The sequence below is a fragment of the Pseudorca crassidens genome, chromosome 2 (assembly GCF_039906515.1).
Source record: "Pseudorca crassidens isolate mPseCra1 chromosome 2, mPseCra1.hap1, whole genome shotgun sequence".
Lineage (NCBI taxonomy): Eukaryota > Metazoa > Chordata > Mammalia > Artiodactyla > Delphinidae > Pseudorca > Pseudorca crassidens.
In genome coordinates this window covers 35366716-35388574 of record NC_090297.1, presented here as the reverse complement: position 1 = coordinate 35388574, position 21859 = coordinate 35366716, and the positions used below count along the sequence as shown (strand labels likewise).

Sequence of the window (21859 nt, the reverse complement as noted above, 5' to 3'; positions counted from 1 at the left end):
TTAGCATCGTGTCTTCCCTTTTCCCTGGGAATCAGTAAATCCGATTATTGTGGCAAGGCTAGAATGTCTGTGCCCTTCTTGATCCCCATTGGGATTTGTTTGAATAAGAATATGGTCATAGTCCCTTTAATGATTTCTCAGTGATTTTCACAAGCGAGGATTTGATGGCTTGATTTTAGAACGCCTCAATTATATTCTTGCCAAGAGCTAATATCAATCTGGGGAAAGAGTAGGGGGTTGGCCTATTCTCCCAGTTAAATAAAAATTGAAGTATATGAAAAGGCTGGAAAAAAAGAAAACACCCAAAAGAAGGACAGTAATCAAGACAGTGTGATATTGGCATAAGGACAGACCTACAAATCAATGGAACAGACTCGAGAGCCCAGAAATTAACCCTTACATTTATGGTCAATTGATTTTGACAAAGGTGCCAAGACAATTCGATGGGGGAAAGGATTGTCTTTTCAACAAATGGTTTTAGGACAATTGGATACCCACATGCAAAAATATGAATTTAGACTCTTGTCTGATGCCATATGCAAAAACTAACTCGAAATGGGTCATAGACCTAAATGTAAGAGCTAAAACTATAAAACTGTTAGAAGAAAACATAGGAGTAAATCTTCAGGACTTTGGGTTAGGAAGAGTTTTTAGATATGACACTAAAACACAAGCAATATAAGAAAAAATAATAAATTGGGCTTCACAAAAATTAAAAACTTTTCAGTTCAGAAAACACCATTAAGAAAGTGAAAACATGGGCTTCCCTGGTGGCGTAGTGGTTAAGAATCTGCCTGCCAATGCAGGGGACACGGGTTTGAGCCCTGGTCCTGGAAGATCCCACATGCCGCGGAGCAACTAAGCCCGTGAGCTGCAACTACTGAAGCCCGCACGCCTAGAACCATGCTCCACAATGAGAAGCCTCCGCACAGCAAAGAAGAGTAGCCCCCGCTCTCTGCAACTAGAGAAAGCCCATGCGCAGCAATGAAGACCCAACGTAGCTAAAAATAAAAAAGATTAAAAAAAAAAAAGTGAAAACAAGTCATAGACTAGGAGAAAATATTTGTAAATCTCATGCCCGATAAGAGAAATTGTATCTAGAAAATGTAAAGAACTCTTAAAACTCAATAATAAGACAAATAACTCAATTTAAAAATGGGCAAAGGGGCTTCCCTGGTGGCGCAGTGGTTAAGAATCCGTTTGCTGATGCAGGGGACACAGGTGTGATCCCTGGTTCGGGAAGATCCCACATGTCGTGGAGCAACTAAGCCCGTGTGCAACAACTACTGAGCCTGCACTCTAGAGCCTGCGAGCCACAACTACTGAAGCCTGCACGCCTAGAGCCCGTGCTCCGCAACAAGAGAAGCCACCGCAGTGAGAAGCCCACGCACCGCAACAAAGAGTAGCCCCCGCTCGCCACAACTAGAGAAAGCCTGTGCGCAGCAATGAAGACCCAGCGCAGCCAAAAATAAATAAAATAAATTTTTAAAAAAATGGGCAAAGAATTGAACAGACATTTCACCAAAGAAGGCATATGAATGGCCAATAAGCACATAAAAAGATGCTCATCATTCGTTGTTAGGGAAACGCAAATTAAAACCACAATGAGATAGCACTACACATCAACTACAGTGGCTGTGATCAAAAACACAGTCAAGTAACAAGTGTTGATGAGGATGTGGAGAAACTAGAGTCTTCACACATTACTTGTGGGAACATGAAATAGTGCAGCACTTGGGAAAACAGTTTGAGATTCTTTTTTTTTTTCTTTTGAAGAAGATGATGGGGGTAGGAGTTTATTAATTAATTAATTTATTTTTGCTGTGTTGGGTCTTCGTTTCTGTGCGAGGGCTTTCTCTAGTTGTGGCAAGCGGGGGCCACACTTCACTGCGTTGTGCGGGCCTCTCACTATCGCGGCCTCTCTTGTTGCCGAGCACAGGTTCCAGACGCGCAGGCTCAGTAATTGTGGCTCACGGGGCTAGTTGCTCCGGGCCTAGTTGCTCGGCGGCATGTGGGATCCTCCCAGACCAGGGCTCGAACCCGTGTCCCCTGCATTAGCAGGCAGATTCTCAACCACTGTGCCACCAGGGAAGCCCCAGTTTGAGATTCTTAACACAAATTTACCATGGACCCAACAATTTCACTTCAGGGTAACAGCCCTAGAGAAATGAAAACATATGTCCACAGAACTTATATGTGAAAGTTCATAGCAGCAGTATTCACAATAGCCAAAAAGTAGAAACAACCCAAATGTTTATCAACTGGTGAATGGATAAACAGAATGTAGTCTATCTGTACAGTAGAATACTACTTGGCAATAAAAAGGAATAAAGTACTAATAGATTCTACAGATGAACTTCAAAAACATACTCAGTGAAAGAAGCCAAAGATCACATATTATATGAATCCATGTATATAAAAAGTCCAGAAAAAACAAGCCTACAGAAACAGAGAATAGATTAGTGGTTGCCGGTGGGAATGTGGAGTGACTAGAAATGAGCGCAATGATTCTTTTCGAGGTGATGGGAATGTTTTGTGGCCATAGTTGCACAATTCTGTAAATTTACTAAGCATCATTTAACGCTACACACACACACACACACACACACACACACACAAACACACACAGTGAAGAAAGAGAAGAATTATAGCTGGGTAATAACTGGGATTTTCCCTGAGACCAGAGAGAAAAGTATCTCAAGAATCAAATGAGGGCTTCACTCTCCTCCCCTCCTTTATACAGGTTTTCTCTGAACTGCATCCTTCGTCAACTCCCCCTTGCAACACAGAAAATCCCTTCCTTCCCCACCGGCATGGGGGTCTAACTCCCTAGATCCCTTCCCTTCCCCCATTCAGTTCCCCAGGATAACTTGTAAGTCATGTCTGCAGCCTTCAGCAAGTTGATCAGTAATGCTCAAGTTGGCACCTCCTCCCAAAGATTATTCTTGTGGGGAAGGGTGTTGACATTCTACATCCCATCCCATACGAGACAACAGGGTAGGAAAAAAATAATGGAACTGAGGGTGATGCTAGTATCCAAGGGTACATAGGTAGAGGTGGGCTCTAAATTTGGCTGTGCTTTCTGACAGCCAAAGGGGAAAAGGAAACAAGTTGAGTATGCGATTTAATCTTGTCTTTAAGATTAAAAACAAAACAAGACTAACTGGTTAAGAGCAGCTTTGCCTTTTCAGTTCCTTAGACCTGAGACAAATTTTTCCTAGTGAGCGGGCAATATAGGAACCAGTCAACATCCTATGGAGTTTTCTTTGACAGTTTCCTAGAACATCCCTCATTGTCACTGGTGGAATTAGGCTAGAGTTGTGCTGCCCGATGTGGTAGCCAGAGTTGCACGTGGCCATTGAAATTAAAATTAAATAAAATTAGAAATTTCATTTCTCCGTTACCCGAGCCACATCCCAAGTGCTCAGGAACCACCTGGGCTGGTGGCTACCATATTGGACGGTGCATCTATAGAGCACTTCCATCCCTGCAGAAAGTTCTACTGGGTGGTGCTAGGCTAGAGAGTTTAGTAAAAACAAATAAAAGTTTAGAGTTCAATAGAGAACAAACGTATGGACACCGAGGGGGGAAAGGCGGGGGTGGGATGAATTGGGAGATTGGGATTGACATATATACACTACTGATACTATGTATAAAATAGATAACTAATGAGAACCTACTGTACAGCACAGGGAACTCTACTCAGTGCTCTGCGATGACCTAAATGGGAAGGAAATCCAAAAAAGAGGGGATATACATATACGTATAGCTGATCCACTTTGCTGTACAGTAGAAACTAACACAACATTGTAAAGCAACTGTACTCCAATAAAAATTAATTAAAAAAAAGAGTTTGGAGTTCAGAACGTTGGTGAAAGAGTGATTCTGTCCCAACCTTGGCATGGATGGAACTCTTCAATCTGCTTTCGTAACATCACACATTGAGAACAGGGGCAAAAAGATGGGTTGGGGATAAGAGTGGACATTTTATTTTAAAAAAATAGGAACCAGTTTAACATAGATATGTTTTGACTTTTTCTAACTTTTGAATGGGGAGTGGTGGGATAAACTCGGCCCCCCAGGGTCACTCTCGTTTGGGGAACAACATTTGGTTAGTTTAGCTGTTCGGCTAACGACTGGGCTTCTGTTTCACAAAGCACCCTTTGGCTGGCTTCTCTTTGCTGAGTGGTATGTTCAGGCTGACAGGATTTTGATATACAGGGCAGGGAAGGGAGGTCAGGCTGGCAGGGAGAGGCTGAAATGTGGATGGATGGGGGTAGAAGGGGTGAGTGTGGGTTCTGCCGTGAGGACAGGTGCTGAAGGAGTGAGGACCCAAGGGGATTCTGCTGTGCATGAATGAAGAGAAAGGTCATGCACGTTTCTCTTCAGTGCTCCAAGAAACTTTTGGTCACATGGGAGTTGGGTTTGTATTTGGGGAGATTTCATGGTGTGCAGAGACCAACTTCCTGTCTGGCAGAGGGTGGCAGAAGCAGTGGCTTTGCGAGATCCAGTCACGTGGGGGTTAAAGGCTGGGTCTTGACCGGCATTTTTTTACCCGATGGGTGGTACTTACCTGCATCTTGGATTAAATCATTCTTCTCAAACTCCAGAGCCCAACCTCACTGTGACTGCCAAGCTTGCAGATGTATGGTACCAAGAAATGAAGATTGATCAGGCCTGAGCTGCGATGAAGTTTGGAATCCCATCTCAAAGTCAGGCGGAAATTGTGGAAACCACTCTGAGATAGAAATGACAACTGTGGTGGCACAAGGTCCTCTCTGGGCCCATATATGCCTTCCTGAAGCATGAGACATACAAAGGCCTGAGTGACCAAAAAGGCATGTGGCCGTGTGACTCCTGACCAAGGAGACAAGAGCCCTTTGTACATAACAACACGCAGGCCAGGTGCCAAGAGGAGATTGCAATGGTGGTAGGAAAAGCCTTTCTTTCTTGATATTCTCCCAACCAACGGCCCCCATCTGCACCCCACTCCTACTCATCTGCAGTAAAACCACAGAACTGAACCACTGACAGCTTGAACCAGAGCTCAAGGAGGCAGGCTCCTGCACCGGGGAAGGAAAGACAACACACAAACGGTGAAGCCAGAGAAGAGAGAGACAGGGTTCAGGAGAGGGTTTTCTTCCTCCCAGGGTCAAGAGGGTGGTGGTTTGGGGTGCGCTGAGACCCTGCACGAAAAGGCCCTTGCTGACTGCGCCACTATTAGGGTCCAGCCATTCTTGAAAGTTCTCTGGATACACTGTACAGATTGGAAGAAAAACTCAAGTCAGAAGTCAACGATGATTTTAGTGCTTTAGGTATGTGCCTTTTTCTAATAGTACAGTTGTTTACAGTAAACTCTACTTCTCCCTCACGTCCACGTTTACAGAGTCGTGTTGAGTAGTGTCAGTGAAAACCACCCAGAAGTATCGACCGAGGCTGGCAACCCCACCATGCTACTGTTCCTCCCAATGTTCCCCACTGTGATATCCTAGGAACGGTAAGGAATGTACTGAGGAAAAAAGGGCATCCAGCAATGGAAGGAAGAAGAAGAGAGACCCGGGGTGGGGCCAGCGGCGGGGTAGGGGGGAGCGAGAGGTTACAGTCACACCTGGCTCCGGAGTGGCTGGAGGGTGTAATTGTCGAGCACGGATGGTTCAACCAGGCAGCCCCAGACAACGTCTAGGGGAGGCAGCTGTGCAGGGAGCTGCGTGCACATGTATGATCTGAGCACATCTGGAGCAACAGATGCAAACAGTGTCACTAAGGAAGCGTGTGATGATCCACTGCCATTCTCCAAGGCTGGGGCCGAAAGAAATGAGGAAGCACTGGTATGTGATGGAAATCACGAATCCTGTATATTTCAAGTTATTAGTGGTTTCACCAACATACGTAATTGTCCCAGGGATATAGGATACCTTTTTTTTTTTTTGGTGGTACGTGGGCCTCTCACTGTTGTGGCCTCTCCCGTTGCGGAGCACAGGCTCCGGACGCGCAGGCTCAGCGGCCATGGCTCACGGGCCCAGCCGCTCCGCGGCATGTGGGATCATCCCGGACCGGGGCACAAACCCGTGTCCCCTGCATCGGCTGGCAGACTCTCAACCACTGCGCCACCAGGGAAGCCCCCTAGGATACCTTTTATTTTGTTTAGATGGAGAGGGAGAATCCAGGAGCTCACACTAGGTCCCTACTGTGAAAAAAGCTCTTCATCCATCCAGGGCAGGGATCTGGGTGGGGGTCAGGAGCTGCTGGAGCTCTGGGTCCCGGCTACACCTGAGGGGAATGACTGCAGATAGTGTCGGGGCCTCACTGGGGCTTCTGTGAGGTGGACTCAGGTTCAGATCTCCATTTGCCCCCAGCCCCACACACTCCCATTCTAACCAGTGGACCTACTGGTATCAGGAGCTCTGGGAATCAATGTTAGGTCAGTGCCGATGCCCAGCGATCTCTAAAATATCTGGGGTAGCCACAGGCCCTGAAAGAGGGCAGGGTACTCAGAACCCCAGGGATCAGCTACTCTGTGCTCCTGGATGGCCCTGCTGACCCACCTGACCGGCCTCCCTCACCACTCCTCCTTGGAAGGTACATTAGTCAGGATTCTTTCCATTGCACATGGCAGAGAAAGTACAATGCATTGGTCTGTGTAACTGAAAAGTCCAGGGTGTGGAAGAAAAAATTTAAATTCTGCATTGTGTTTTTAATGTGAGTTGGCTATAATTAGTACTTGTTTTTCTTACATAATTTCTGCAAGGGGGAAAAAACTTACAAATTGTTTTTCCAAATGACAAGAAACTCTACCATACTTACACTGCTGGTTGGTTTAAATAAAACAAAAGCACTGAAGTCATAGTCAGCAGGTTAAATATTACAAGGTTAATGGAAAGTTCAATTTCCTATAACAAACTTACAATGAGTAAGTACAATTTCCTACAATAAACAAGCATCATAGTCTCAAGGTTAAGGGTTATAAAACAATAAATGATTGTAGTTAGAATAGAATTTTATAGGAGAACTTCTTGCATACAAACTACTCAATATCACCATGACAAGATATAAAATAAGAATAAATGTAATTTGAAATAAGATCTTAACTCCATATGGTTAATATTCTCTCTCCCTCCCTCCCTCTCGCCCCCCCTTTCTCTCTATGTATTCCTTGTACCTTTCAACTTACTCCTAATCTTTGCCACACAAAAATTATATCCAGCCCAATGCTTTGCCTTCTCAAAAGCCCTCATGGCAATAACTTCTCCTTCTCTCAAGATTCCTTATTTGTTGTTTCAACTACATTTCTAAACATACATGAAATAAGAGATTGGGGGCTTATAATATTTTATTTCCTCAAAGGATTGATACTCAGACATGGTTGGGTCCAGGGGCTCAAATATGGTCATCAAAGTGCTCTCTTTCTCTCTCTGTCTGTGTCTCTCTTCATCTCTCATCTCTACTTGATCTCTGGTTCAGCTGACGTGTTGGCTTCATTCTCTTCTACTGTAGAATTTTTCCTCCATGGGGACAGTGAAATGGCCACAGGTGGCTTCAGCTTGAACTCTCAGAAAAGGAGGGAGCATTTTCTTGATGGAGCTGACAGAAAACTCTCAGGGAAGCGTCAGGTTGGCCCAGCTTGGCTATGTGCCCATCCCTGAACTAATCACTAAGGCTAGTGAAATGGAATGATCTGCAGGCCTGTGTCACATACCCATCTCTGGGCTCTGGGACTGGGGACTGAGTGGGGCTCAGTGCCACCTAAACCACATGGAATTAGAGGGGGGATGGTTCCCTACAGGAAGGTATGCCAGGCAGACAGACAACCCTGGTCTAGGACAAGAAGATGGAAGATGATGTAATATTGGGTCTATGGGAATAATAAAACTGTGACACTGTTCATCAAAGCCCACCTGGCAGTGAGGCCCAAGACCCCATTAACAGACTATAGAGTTTTTAATGCTGAAGTGGATTACCAAGAATACATTTAAGGAATATGAGTATGGTGTACCCTTCCTGGCATGGGTTGCTACCTGCCTCATTTTCCAGTACCGAATTGGGTATGAAGAGGTAAGCTGGATGGAAGCTCCAGGGGCTGTAATTCCAGCATTGTTATCATCTGCTCTGAAGGTGCAGCTGCTACATTGCAAAGGTCACGTTCTCAGGTCGCTGAGACCATCTTTAATGAGGGAGTGCAGGCCATTTGGAATGGCAAAGGGGTCTGGAAAAGAGGCTTGGCTGACGGCCTGGGGCAACCCTCAGAAGCTGTACTTACAACCTTGAATTACATAACCCAACTGTGCCTCCCCAGATGGAGGTGGGGAGTCAGCAAAGAGCTCTGCCAGGAAGTGAGCTGTGGTTGCCAGTGGAGGGGAAGAAGTGGCTCCTTCTAGCAGGGAGGGTATGAGGCTCCTCTTATGGCCCAAATGTCCTACTCTAGGACATCGCCCCGATTATCGGGTATCACACAGAATCCTGTGTGCCTCGTAAATGGACCGTGGAAGCAGTTGGTACAGTTTCAAAAAGGCTGCCCCACAGCACTGAGGTCCATGCATGATGACGCTGGGCCTTGGGGAGGGAACAGATGCTGGGGCTAATTAGGGCATGGCTCCTCTGGCCCATGACGGCAGAGGACATCCAAATAAAGTGGGACAGATGCGCCCAGCGCATTACGTGTACAACATTGCTTCCCGACCAGCCTATCTGGAGAGGACTCAGCGTGGCACGCTCTTAGAAACGGTGTACCTTGACAGTTGTCTTCTGAACCTGGAGAGTCAAAATGGGGATGGCACCGTTCCTCCCATGCACGGGCATCCCACCAGGGGTCCAGAAGCATCCTCTAGGCAGGGCTGTGGTGGGAGAAGTTCTCAGTTTGTGCATTTCCTGTCTTTTTACATCCTCACCAAGAAATTGTGAGATTTTTGGGAATCCTTTTACTAGCAGAATTGTAATTGGCAAGGCTAGGGCCACTCCCTGAAATGGACCCCAACCCAAAGGGGTTCCACAGAACTTTACTAAACATGCATGGAAGGTTCTATCCAGATCAACAGTGGCAGCGGTGCTGGGGTGCAGATGCCCTGGGAACGCTGCTGCTGGTGGCACTCCATCGTGATAGCTGCACTGGAGCCATGGCCACTGATGGATCTCACTTGGGGCTTGACAACCAGGGGCCACACAGGGACAGTCTCACTCAGTATGCCACCAATCTGAAGGATAAGCTCCAGGTGGCTGATGGTTTGTCACCACGGTGGCCTGGTGGAACACAACACAGAAAACAAGATCGGAGCCTGCAGAGCAGACATCTGTTGTTTTGGCCTGCTCAGAAGCCACTTATCCTTCTTCCAGGGATCACACTCCACTCTTCACTTCGGGAACCACACCTCAGCCACTCTCAGTCTGTGTAGTTTAGGGATCAGGGACTAGGGGAACTCACCACAACCATCAGGCAAGAGATGAAGGTAGGTTCCTGATGATATTGTTTAAGTCAGGGGTTGGCAAAGTTATCTACAAAAAGCCAGTAGTAAATATTTTCAGTTTTGTGGGCCATAGGTCTCTGTTGCGACTACTCAGCTCTTTGGTTGTAGACTGAAAGCCACCATAGATAACATGTAAACAGATAAGCATGGCTGTGTTTCAATACCAAGGTATTTATAAAACAGGTGGCAGGCCAGGCCAGATGTGGCTTACAGGCAGTAGTTTATCAACCCTTTGTTTAGGTACCTGGATCCCCTGAGCCTGAAGCTAACTGCCCTTGTGATTTTTCAGTTCATGAACCAATACGTTCCCCTTTTATTTAAAGCAATTTGAGCTGGTCTTCTTGTTGACACGATGGCGAGGTTTCTTACTAATTTACCCAGGTACAGAGCCAGGGTTGCAGACTGGAGACGGGGTTTCACAATGGATCTGGTGACCCCAGGTAGGCAGGAGACAGCTTAGCACTAAAGGAAACCCCATGTCTGATAGGGGACTGGTCAGGATGCCTGACTGTTTATAATATGCAGCCACAGGGCAGGGCTGTTAACATTGTGCATCCAAGCAAACTCCCACCCAAGGGAGACCTGGAAGGGTGGCGGTCTACCTGCCTGAGGACTCTGACCATAACCCCGTGATCAGTGGAGCAGGCTGACCATAACCCCATGATCAGTGGAGCAGGAAAGGCCCTAATGAGGCTGAGGAGAAGCCAGCCCTCTCTCTCGGTGAGGAGTGGGTAGGAGACGAATGTGAGGAGGATGACGAGGACGGGAAGGACGCCTGATGGCCATTTGGTAGGGGATCCTAGTGACGCCTTGATCCCGGACACCTACTCCTCTCCATGGGGATGCGGGAAGCCCTCTTCACAACACTTAATCTGGAGATAGCAGACGATAAGGAAGAAGAAAAGAGTATCACGAAGGGAGGGGTGGTGGGTGGAGAGCTTGGGAGCTGGAGCAGATGGGCAAGGGGAAACCTACCAGTCACTCAGCTGATGGATTAGAGGGTGGTTCTGCCCAAGCTGGACACCCCCACCTGTCCAGGGGCTGCCTCCTCTGTGGGGCATGTGGATGCTCCAAACACTTGCTACCCTTCATGTGTGAGTCACTCTCTGTGAGGAAATAGGAAACTCCAGCATCAACAGACTTTCAGTTCCTTAAGGGGGTCAATCTTTTCCTGGAGGAGAGAGGAGTTGGGAGCCCATATAACTGAACTAGTTTGGGGTCCACTCTTACTTCACCTGCTGGCTGAGCAGATGCCAAGGGATAGGATGGGGCAAAAAGGCGCTCTGCCCAGGATGGGAGATAACTTAGAGTGGCAGGTTTCAGATATGAAGGGTTTGCATTAAGAAGTGATTGCAGGGCTTCCCTGGTGGCGCAGTGGTTAAGAATCTGCCTGCCAAGGCAGAGGACACGGGTTCGAGCCCTGGTCAGGGAAGATCCCACACGCCGTGGAGCAACTAAGCCCGTGCACCACAACTACTGAGCCCACGTGCCACAACTACTGAAGCCCACATGCCTAGAGCCCATGCTCCGCAACAAGAGAAGCCAGTGCAATGAGAAGCCCGCGCATTGCAATGAAAAGTAGCCCCCGCTCTCCGCAACTACAGAGAAAGGCTGCATGCAGCAATGAAGACCCAATGCAGCCAAAGATAAATAAATAAATTAAAAAAAAAAAGAAGTTACTGCAGAGAGACTAGCTGATGCTGTCAGTTCTCTGCCCATATTTCCCTGGATGTTTCTTGCATATCAGCTCCCGAGCTCTTTCACACCCAAGAGCCTGCTCTCCATCTTTGTCAGAGACTGAGCTCAGGCAGGGGCCTGGGAACTGACACAGGGCAGGGGCAGCCTTTACCAGTGACTGTGGGGCTCCCCTGCTCCTTGGTCAGGACAACCCTGCGGGGTGGTCCTCAAAGTCCCCGTGTGGGATCAAGCCATGGTTACCCTCCATGGGACTTTGCTCAATACCCCACCCTCACTTGACCCCCTCCCTGCCTGGTGACCGCCCGCCCCTCCCACTGACTCCTCAGTGTTTTTTCCCAGGAACTCTTCAATCTCCTGCATACAAATTCTCCTTTCAGGGTTTGCTTCTGGGGAACCAAGTGGTCCTATGAGCTGACAGCTGTGACAGCACAGAGCAAGGAGGTGAGGTGCCTGTTTCCAGTGTTGAGGTAGTGACCCCAGGTCACCGGGAATGGGGAGGCACTCTCACACGCGTGTATGGGCTGCAGAAACGTTTGGAGTGAGCTGTTTGCACGGTGTACAAGCCCAGCTTTGAGAATCTGGAATGGCCGAAGCCAGAGAGTGTGGGGATGATTTGGCCAGGTTTTCCTGAACAATTTTAGACCCTCTAGAATCTGGGGGGCCACCTGCATTCCAGCTCTTAGTGAGGGAGGAAGAGAGGGAGGCTGGGATCAGAGAGGACGACACAGGAAGCTGGAGGTGATGTAGGTCAAATTCTCAATAGATGAGCCCTGGGGAGCCGGGAGATAAGCCCCAACCTGAGGGTCCCTCAGATGGGCTCCAGACCTGGCTAGATACCGTGCCCAAGTTTGGTGCATGGAGATTCCTGGCTCTCGTGGCTCCCCATAGGGTCCAGCAATGGGCAGACAGCCTTGGGGCCAACCCAGGACAGTCCAGGGCTTTGTGGCATGAAACTCTCCACCCTCTCCTGTCCAGAAAATGTGTACAGATTGTGGCAATGAAGGGTTTGTTATAGCAGACCGTGCCCGTGGGAAAAGAGCTTGGCAAACATGGCATTTCTCCTGGGGAAGGGAGACCAAAGTGGACAGAGTGGTGCCCAGGAAAACGAGGGAGGGGGAGACACAGAACAGCAACCCCCGGCCGAAGGACCAGCTTCCGGCTCAGCTCCTAGTGAATCCCAGGACCCGTGGGTTTGCCTCTGTAGCAGTCACACACTCCTCAGCTCCAGGGCATCCTGTGGGCATCACCACAGGTTTTGGTAACCACCAAGGGTCCCCTTCGGGCCAGCGGGGGTCGGGGGAGAGGTCCTGGAGGAGACTGTCCTGAAGAGCCAGGATGGGACTGGCAGGCACGTCTGTGAGCAAAGCTTCAGGGATGCAGGCGAGGATGGGGTGGGAAGGGAGGAGGGGGAAGTGGTCTGGGCTTGAGCTGGAAGAAACTCCTGGGCACAAGCAAATAGCACACCCATTTCTCTGCTAAAGACCAGAGGCATCTATTGAGCAGGAGAGGGCGGGAGATGAACCGAGGCCTTTCTGGGGGTGCTAGGGGACCGGCCAGCAGGTGGTGGCCTCCATCTGGCTAAGGATGCAGGGAGTGGGGGGCGGTGTTTCCATGCTGCTTTTGAGAGAGAGGAGAGGGGAGGCTGGAGTCACCACGGAGAGAGGGAGAGAGAGCAAGGAAGAAAGGTTGGGGAGAGGGGAGGGATGTGCAGCTGCTGTGCACAGAAGGACTCGGTGGAAGGAGCCTGAGGGGAGCGCTGGACTCCCCTGTCATCTCACAAAGCCTCAGAAAAATGGACACGTTATCTAGTGCTGCCTTTGGAGCTGGAATTCTGTTTATCTGGGACGCAGCCGCATGCGGGGACTGGCCTCAAGGGTGTCAGGGGAGAGCCAGCACAGCCCTGGGTGGCCCACTCATATGCAAGCGACATGATAAGCCAGTGAAATCCAGAGAAGGTTCAAATGAAGGCGTGAGAGAGGCCTCTGTGCTCGGATTCCAAATGAAGACCTCCTGTTTCGGCTCCTCCCTTTTCCAGGACAAACGTGCCTCCATGCAGCCCTAGAGAGTGTGGTTAGTGGGAAGAATGGCTTCAGGACTCAGAAGGCTCCCTCCAGCAGGAGGAAGAGGGAGGGCTTTGCTGCTTTGGAGACCGATCCTGCCTGCTGGGTCCTGGAACTGAACCTGCCCTGCCTGGGGGATATTTCAGGGCACATGTGCCTGGGGAAAAGGGGGCTGGGGAGCCCATAGTGTCTGCCTTGAATTTGATCCTAGGCTCATGAAGTGTGACCCCTTCAGAGCTATAGGGCCTTCAGAAAAAAACTGAGGGACTTGGTGAGACCCCAGGAAAAGCAGTGGGCTTGAGCAGATGATACAGGCCATGGTGGAGTGGAGGAGGGGCCCTCTCTCCAAGGTTATGTGAGTCTATCACTGCCAGGACTCTCATCTCCAGGGCTAGCCTTTCAGGAAGCAGGAAGGTCTAGATGTGATGCTTGTGAGGGGAGCAGGTGGAGAAATCTGAATTATATAGCTGCTGTTGGCACCCCAGGGCAAAGCCCTCTTATATCTTGCCTGACTTGGGTATAGCCCACTGGACTTTCATGTAAGTGAATAACCTGTTTATGATGATCTGAACCTGGACCCTAACTCTGTGTTACAGGACAGCAAAGTGTGCAGTGCCCTCAAAACAGTGTGGGCCTGGGAGGGCTCCAGATGAAGAGCTAGCTCCTCAACACATGAAATCGAACTAGCAGTTCTACCAACCTGGTCTTCCGGTCTGGATCACAGAGACGCAAAATGATTTGATTGGGGCCGTTTGGCCCTTCTCCAGTGGAGCATTACTCTGGGACAAGGGTTCCCAGAGTATGAAAGAGCCATCTGAAGCTACTGTCTTCAAAAGGTAGCTTTGTGTATAGCAGATGCAAGGTTCCCGGGACTCCTCTACTGCCTGTGCTGAGCACGAGGACAGCACCCCAGGAAACAGCTGCTAACCAGAAGACAGAATGAATAGACTAAGGGAGAGAGATGCAAAAGCACTGGCTGCAAAAAATAAAAGAATGCAAGAAAAGCCATCCTGTGATACGGGGGCAATTGTTGCATTTGTCCCAGTAGCATGTTTCTTTCTTCCTGTTGGTGACACCTGTTATTCCTTCGGGGGATATCTCCTGAACTGCGAGACTTCTTGGTGTGAAGGTCACGGTGTCCTGCCCACCTGACTTCACCCAGACCCTCAGGGAGAGGTGTGCCACCCAGGCCTGGCCAGTCAGAACGCCCCATTCCCTAGGACACAGAGATCAGGCCAGAGGAGGCATCTGATCTACGCTGGACCAATCACCAGTTGTCTGGGCCCTACAAACATACAGATGCTGAGAGAAACAAAGGCTTTTTCTTTGGTGTTGCTAAACTGAGAATATGTGAATTTGGAACTGTCGGCACCTATCTCCCCTGGCAACATGGAGGAAATCCATCTAGAGCTGGAGAGGAGATCAATACACAGAGGGAAGCAGAGGGAGCCCTGGTGGCATTGAGGGGGGCGCTGGGTCCACTAGGCACGATGCTAGAGCTGCCCGTGGCCTTTCCCCTGGAGTGAGCCTATGAATCCACATCTCCCTTTGCTTTTTTTTTTTTTTTTTTTTTTTTTGCGGTACACGGGCCTCTCACTGTTGTGGCCTCTCCCGTTGCGGAGCACAGGCTCCGGACACGCAGGCTCAGCGGCCATGGCTCACGGGCCCAGCCGCTCCGCTGCATGTGGGATCTTCCCGGACCAGGGCACGAACCCGTGTCCCCTGCATCGGCAGGCGGACTCCCAACCACTGCGCCACCAGGGAAGCCCTCCCCTTGCTTTTTTCTTTTCACTTCTTTCTCTTTTTTCGTTTCCTTTTACTTCTTTTTTTTTTTCTTTTCTTCATCTTTTTGCTGAAGCTAGTTTGAGATGGATTGTAACTGAAAGAGTCCTGACTTCTATAAATAGCATAAATTCATTCATCAAACATTTATTGAGTGCCTATCATATACCAAGAAGTGACTTATATATCCCAGAGCTACAAGTATAAACAAGTGGATTTGATCCCTGCCCTCAGAGAGCTTACTGTTTTCTGAATGAAAAGAATCCCACAGGGCTTCCCTGGTGGCGCAGTGGTTGAGAGTCTGCCTGCCGATGCAGTGGACACAGGTTCGTGCCCTGGGACGGGAGGATCCCACATGCCGCGGAGAGGCTAGACCTGTGAGCCATGGCTGCTGAGCCTGCGCGTCTGGAGCCTGTGCTCCGCAACGGGAGAAGCCACAACAGTGAGAGGCCCGCGTACCACAAAAAAAAAAAAAGAATCCCGCAATCAATTATTTTATATACTAATTCTAAGAAGCACCATGAAGAAACACCTGTAGAATGAAGCTCTGTGAGGGCAGGGTCATCTCTATTTCTCATTGATGTATCCCCAGGCAGATAGGGGACGCTCAAAAATACTTATTGAAAAAAATGAACAGAAGACGAAGTTCCAGACATAACAGAGGGGAGGTGCGAGGGTCAGGGAGAGTTTTTCTAGGAAGCAATATTTAAGCTGAGATCTAAAGAACAGGGAGACCTAAATGGGAAGAAAATCTAAAAAAGAGGGGATGTATGTATACGTATAACTGATTCACTTTGCTGTACAGCAGAAACTAACACAACATTGTAAAGCAACTATTACTCTAATAAAAATTAAAAAAAAAAAAAAAAAAAGAACAGGGAGGAGTTGGCCAGGCCATAAGAGCAGAGGGGCAGAAATCAGGGCCCAGACACCTGGTGATTGGTCCAGTGTAGATCAGATGCCTCCTCTGGCCTGATCTCTGTGTCCTAGGGAATATGGCGTTCTGACTGGCCAGGCCTGGGTGGCCAATGGTGAGAGTGGCGGGCGCGGAGGGAGCCGGCCTAACTGAAGGAGTAAGAGGAAGCAGCGTGGCTGGTGTGTAGGGTACACGGTAGGTATGTAGTGGGAGACGAGGCTGGGGATGGGGGTGCCTCACCAGAGGCTGCAGTAGCTACATTCAGGATCTGGGTCACAGTCCCAGGGCAGTGGGAAGCTCGTGTTCAGAGCAGTGAACAGGCAGTCAGGGTCCTCAGCACAAGGGTCTTAAATGGAAGTGAGAATGAAAGGTGAGTAGGGGCCGAGTGAAAGCAGGGTGTTGCCTTCACCCTGGTGAGAGATGAGAGATGATGGAAAAGAGGGCACAGCCAAGAGATATTTACAATCATTACCGTCAAATGAACGGAAGTAACATTCACATACTCAACGGGAAATGACCTGAGCTGAAAAATGATTGGGTAAATAAATCAATGAGTTCCATGGAAAATTAACAAAAGAATTATATACCAGGACATATCCTAGCCATGCAAAAATTCTTTTCCTACCATGAAGGAAAACTATTGCACAGATCCACAGATTAAATCAGGTTACAAAGGGGGAAGTTTTAGGTTGGTCTTAGGCTTTGCCTCAGTATTTCTAAGTGCTAGACAATAGGGAGCAATGATTATAGTTTTGGGTGAAAAAGATGGTGATACAAGAATTCCGTACCCCACAAATTGTCATTCATGTGCGAAAACAACAGAAATACATTCTAGATATACAGAGAAGGATGTAGAAAATGTATCACGTGTGTGTTCTTCCTAAGTAAACAACCTGAAGACATATTTCAGCTGCTCAGGAGATGAATTAAAATTAAGAACTTGAAAACGGGAACACTGTCATATAAAAGGTTTGGTTGCAAGCATTTAAAATGAACTAAATATATCATAAGACTTGAACAAAAACAACAAAATATATATGGTTGAAATGCAAGCTGGATTTATAAACACACAGTACATTTTAAAAGACAGGGAAATGAGAGAACAGAGGGCAAGACAGGTAAGGATACACTAAACTCTTCATCTGACATAAAGTAAGGGAGTGGGAGATATTGATTGTTCTTTACTTTCCTAATCAGAGAAATAGAGGTTTAGGAATCTAGTTGGTAAATATAAAAGTCAATCACCAGTAAAATGCAAAACAGGATTACTACCTTTTAAATCGTGGGAGGTGACAAAAGAAAATAGAAGATGCTACATAGCAAAAAATAGAAAGTAAAGGATTCCTAAGTAATAGAGATGCAATGTGAAAAACGATTGTAAAAAAGAATCTGATACTAAGATTTCAAATGACTTCAATAAAAAAGGGGTGAGGAGTGGAGTGCAGTTAATGATCTTATCTTATTTGGAGGAAATTTATTAGCTGATCTGATTCTTGACATTAATAGGAAAATCTGTTTCAATATTTAACAAAATATACAAGGACAACCACTAGAAGTGTAGAAACAGAATGCAGATCTTCCAGACCACAAAAGGAACAAAGACATGCTATCAAGCCTCAAAAGGCATGAAGAGAAAAAGGAAATCAGAAAAAATGATCAACAGAAAATACGGACCAAAATAGTAGGCATAAGACCAAATACATCAGTAGTCACAGTAAACCCTTATTTGCACGTATATGATGGGTTCCCCAGGAAAGAAATGATAATCAACTATAAAACTATTAAAATCAAGAAAAATGTTCAGGAAGGATGCCAGCAATAAGACCAAGACACCAAAATCAATAGCTCTACTATTTGTCCGTAGTAATCAATTAATGACAACAACTTTGAAATATCTAGGAATAAACTTACAACAATGTGTGCAAGATAAGAAAATGACAAGCTATCCAACAGAAAAATAAGCAAAGGTTATGAACAGTCAGTCCCCAGAAAAATAAAAATGGTTGGTAGACATAAAAACAAGTTCAACCTCACTAGTAATCAGAGATATGGAAATTGAAACAATATTAATATCAAAAGTGAAAAATGATCCTTAATATTTAGTGATGGTGATGAAGTGGGGAAACACATTCTCATAGGAATAAAAATCTGTAACATGTTTTTGTAGGGCAATTTGGGAGTGCTTTAAATTTAAATGCATGTGTCTTTTGACCCAGCAATTCTTCTTTCAAGAATCTATTTTACAGAAATATCTACACTCATGCCAAGATACTCACTGCAGAATTATTTATAATAATAAAAAAGGAGGGAAACAAATATCTAAAAGTAGAGGAAAGATCAATTAAATTACAATACATCCATATGTAAGAGAGGGCCAAGCAGCTGCCCTGCTTCTCTGCTTAGGTGATTTTAACACTTCGCCTTGAAAAAAACCTTCTCCATTCAGGGAAGGATAGCTTTCGTGGTATCCATTATTTATGGCAGTGTACGTTAGACAGGCACCCCTTGCCCTGAGAGAATGGTGAAATGAAGCTTTCTGTGGCTTCATCAAAGCGGGATTCTTACAGATGCCCTTGCTATGGAGGTTTGGTCTTTGAGGAGAAGGTAAACTGATTTACATGAGAAGCACAAGTCCTCTGAGGAGGGGATGGCAGTTGTAGCCTCTCTTCTGACATTGGAAGTTAAGGAGCCTTGACAGGTAGAACACTAATGCCCTCATGTAGGTCTGCTGGTAAGAAGAACACAGTGGTTTCCAGTGGCGAAATCACCATGAAGGAAAGGGGAATCTGGGCTCAAAAAAAGTATCTAAGAGATCATAGGGAAAGCTGTGCTTTTAGGTCAGAGCACCTAGGCATGGTAATGTTTTGGGGAAACTAGAGTTAAGTTGCAACTCTACTAAGAAAGACCCAGGCCAACAAGGTCAGCATCAGAGTAGAAGAGCATGCATTGGGTTGTGGGGGCCAGGTTCAACAGGAACACCATGTAGAGTCAACTGAAGAAAAAATACTAGTGGCTCAAGGGGGTCAAGTTGACCCCTTCCATGGAATGTCATTGGTGTTTATGGCCCTCTATAGCAACCTGACCTCATCTCCAATTACTGCTCCCTTCCTCACTCTGCTTCAGACACAGAAGCCTCTTTGTTGTTCCCCAAACACGCTAGCAGGCTGTTGCCAAGCCTTTGCTCTCACTTTGCCTAGAAAGCTCTTTTCTCATATTGCCTCACTGCTTGCACGTCTGTTCAAACATTACCTTTTGAGTGAGTTCTTCTTTGTTCACCCTCTGAAAAACTGCAAACCTCTTTTCCTTCCACATGCTAGCACTCCCTATTGCCTTTCTCGCTTAATTTTTCTCCACATCACTTATCACTTTACTTATTTTTTTTTTATTGTTCATTTCTAATCCACCTCCTCCCACCCTCATTAGAATGTAAGTTTCACGAAAGCAAGTCTTTTGTATGTTTGGTTCACTGATTTATCCCCAGGACCTGGAATAGTGCCTGACACATAGCAAGTGCCCTATGAATATTTGATGAAAGAATAAATACGTACTCATAGAAAAACCTTTAAATACATAAGTAAAAAAAAGCAAATTGCCAAATAACATGTATAGTATATCATTCATGTAAAAATAATATATGTGTGTTTCTGTGTGTGAATAAAGAAAAAATATCAAACTATATGGAGAGGAAATGGGATGGGGGTAATTAAAGTGATTAATTTTTTTTTTTTTTTTTTTGCGGTACGCGGGCCTCTCACTGTTGTGGTCTCTCCCGTTGCGGAGCACAGGCTCCGGATGCGCAGGCTCAGCGGCCATGGCTCACGGGCCCAGCCGCTCCGCGGAATGTGGGATCTTCCCGGACCAGGGCACGAACCCGTGTCCCCTGCATCGGCAGGCGGACTCTCAACCACTGTGCCACCAGGGAAGCCCAATGAATAACTTTTATAACTAACATTAAGACGGTAACAATTTAAGAACAAGGTCCAGACTTTTGGTGTTGGCAGCATAGTTTACATCAGATTTGTTCTCTTGAAGATAAAAATAATAAACTCTGGTCAAAATATTTTTTAAATGACTTGAAGCTACTGGAGAATGACCAAAAAACAGGAAGAAACTTGAGAGAATTCAGTTCTTGAAAGAATAGAACATGCTAGGTGAGATCCATGTTTATATGGTTTCTCCTCAGAGAGTACGTCCCAGTTCTTGCAAAGTGTGAGGATAGAGAACAAATAGAAAGCTGTAGCCTGATGAGTCGGAGGACAGGATTTAGGGCTGTCAGAGCAGCAGGAACTTGAGGAGGGAAAACGAGGAAGGAAGGAACTACAGAAGGTGGAACACCAAATCTGTACATAAATTTTCCTCAAATCCTTGGCTGACTCCTAAACTACATGAGTGGAGAGACTCCAAAAAAATTAAGGGAAAATACCTTCTAGAAGCCTGAAACAGCTGAGCAGAGACTTCCATAGCTCTCCACTTCAAGGGAAGCAGTGCTTGGAGTTGGAGCATCATCATGTTAGGGGGAGCTTTGTAAACACCACAGGCTTTCCACTGAAATTCCAGAAGGACAATGACTGGGACCAAGGAATTCTCCCTAGGAATAAGGCCAAAAAAAAAAAAAAAAAGACTTATAATAAAGCATAAAACCAAGCTTCCACAAGCCCAAGGTGATGTACCAGTAATTTAACTGCCCACTAGAACAAAACTCAACCTTCTTCTGAGGAAGATAACAGAATCCAGAATCCCACAATGTTTTACCTACGATACCCAGTATACAATAAAAAATTATTAGACATATGAAGAAACAGGAAAATGTGACTCTTAGTAGAGAAAAAAAAATAAGGCAATAGGAACAGACCCTCAGATAACCCAATGTTGGAATTAACAGACAAGATAACTGATAAATATGTTAAAGAACTCACAGGAAAAGGTAAAAATAATGTGGTAAATGGAGAATTTCAGTCGAGGTACAAAAACTGTAAAATAACAAAACAAAAACCACAACTCTGTGAATGTGAATTAAATTGTACACTTTAACTGGGTGAAGTGTATGTTATGTATACTACATCTGAATAAAACTGTTACATATATTTTAAAAGGTCAGTGGAAATCCTTGAACTGAAAAATATACTAAATGAAATAAAATACTCATGGAATAAGATTAAAAGCAGATTGGGAAAATGGAAGAATAAGATCCTCCAAAAATTCATTCCTCCATAAAAACAACAAAAGAATTGGAAAACGATTGACAGGATTAACATATGCAGAACTCTGGAAATTAACCAAGAGCTTGGAGTAACCTGGGGAATGTGTATTCAAGAAAAACGGTTGAATCTCAGTAAAAGCAGTAAGTTTTGTCACATTTAAACTTGCTCTAGTCTCATCTCCCACTCTCCAGCTGGATCTCTTCCAAAGACTTGTTCTCAAAGAAGTGTCATTGTTTGGCCTGTCCCTAAAAGACCCCAATTACAAGCCTAGTTTGAAGCAAGCTCATATACACAGCCTCCTCCTGAGGGGAAGGAGGGGGTGTTTGTTGAAAATAATTACAGGCAAATGTTTTAACTTCATGGCTACCTGAAGCAATGAATAACAGCTGGGGGTAGAAGAGACTAACTAAAAAGCTTAAAAGGAAAATCTAGGGAATGAGATGATCATGGGGTCTTGAACAGCTCTGTCATATTCCTGGGGATCTACAAGGCCACATACATGTGTAGAGCTGTGCAGAAAGCCAGAAGACTGGAGAAAGCCCCAAGCTCTCACTTATGGCTGACCTTGAGGGCCTGTGTTAATAGGAAGTAAAGGCTTAGGTGGAGTAGTAAACTGCCTGACTGAGTGTTGAAGGTGCATCCCAACACACACACAGAACCCCTTGGCAGTGACTTATTCATTCCAGTTTTTAAGGAAATCTCTCTCTGTCCAATCATTTGCTGACCACCAAGTTAACCAAGCAA

General features: G+C 46.3%; 1 long non-coding RNA gene across 2 annotated transcripts in view; it reads right to left on the bottom strand.

The window, feature by feature from the left end:
- Nucleotides 1-9327: 9327 nt before the first annotated feature.
- The window catches only part of LOC137210374 (uncharacterized), a 79806-nt gene continuing 67274 nt past the window's right edge, over nt 9328-21859 (bottom strand). For both annotated transcript variants that reach the window (XR_010936486.1, XR_010936488.1), the window contains 2 exons: nt 20338-20502; nt 9328-9486 (listed from right to left, as the gene is read on the bottom strand). This is a non-coding gene — a long non-coding RNA (uncharacterized lncRNA). The remainder of the gene's footprint in view (nt 9487-20337; nt 20503-21859) is intronic.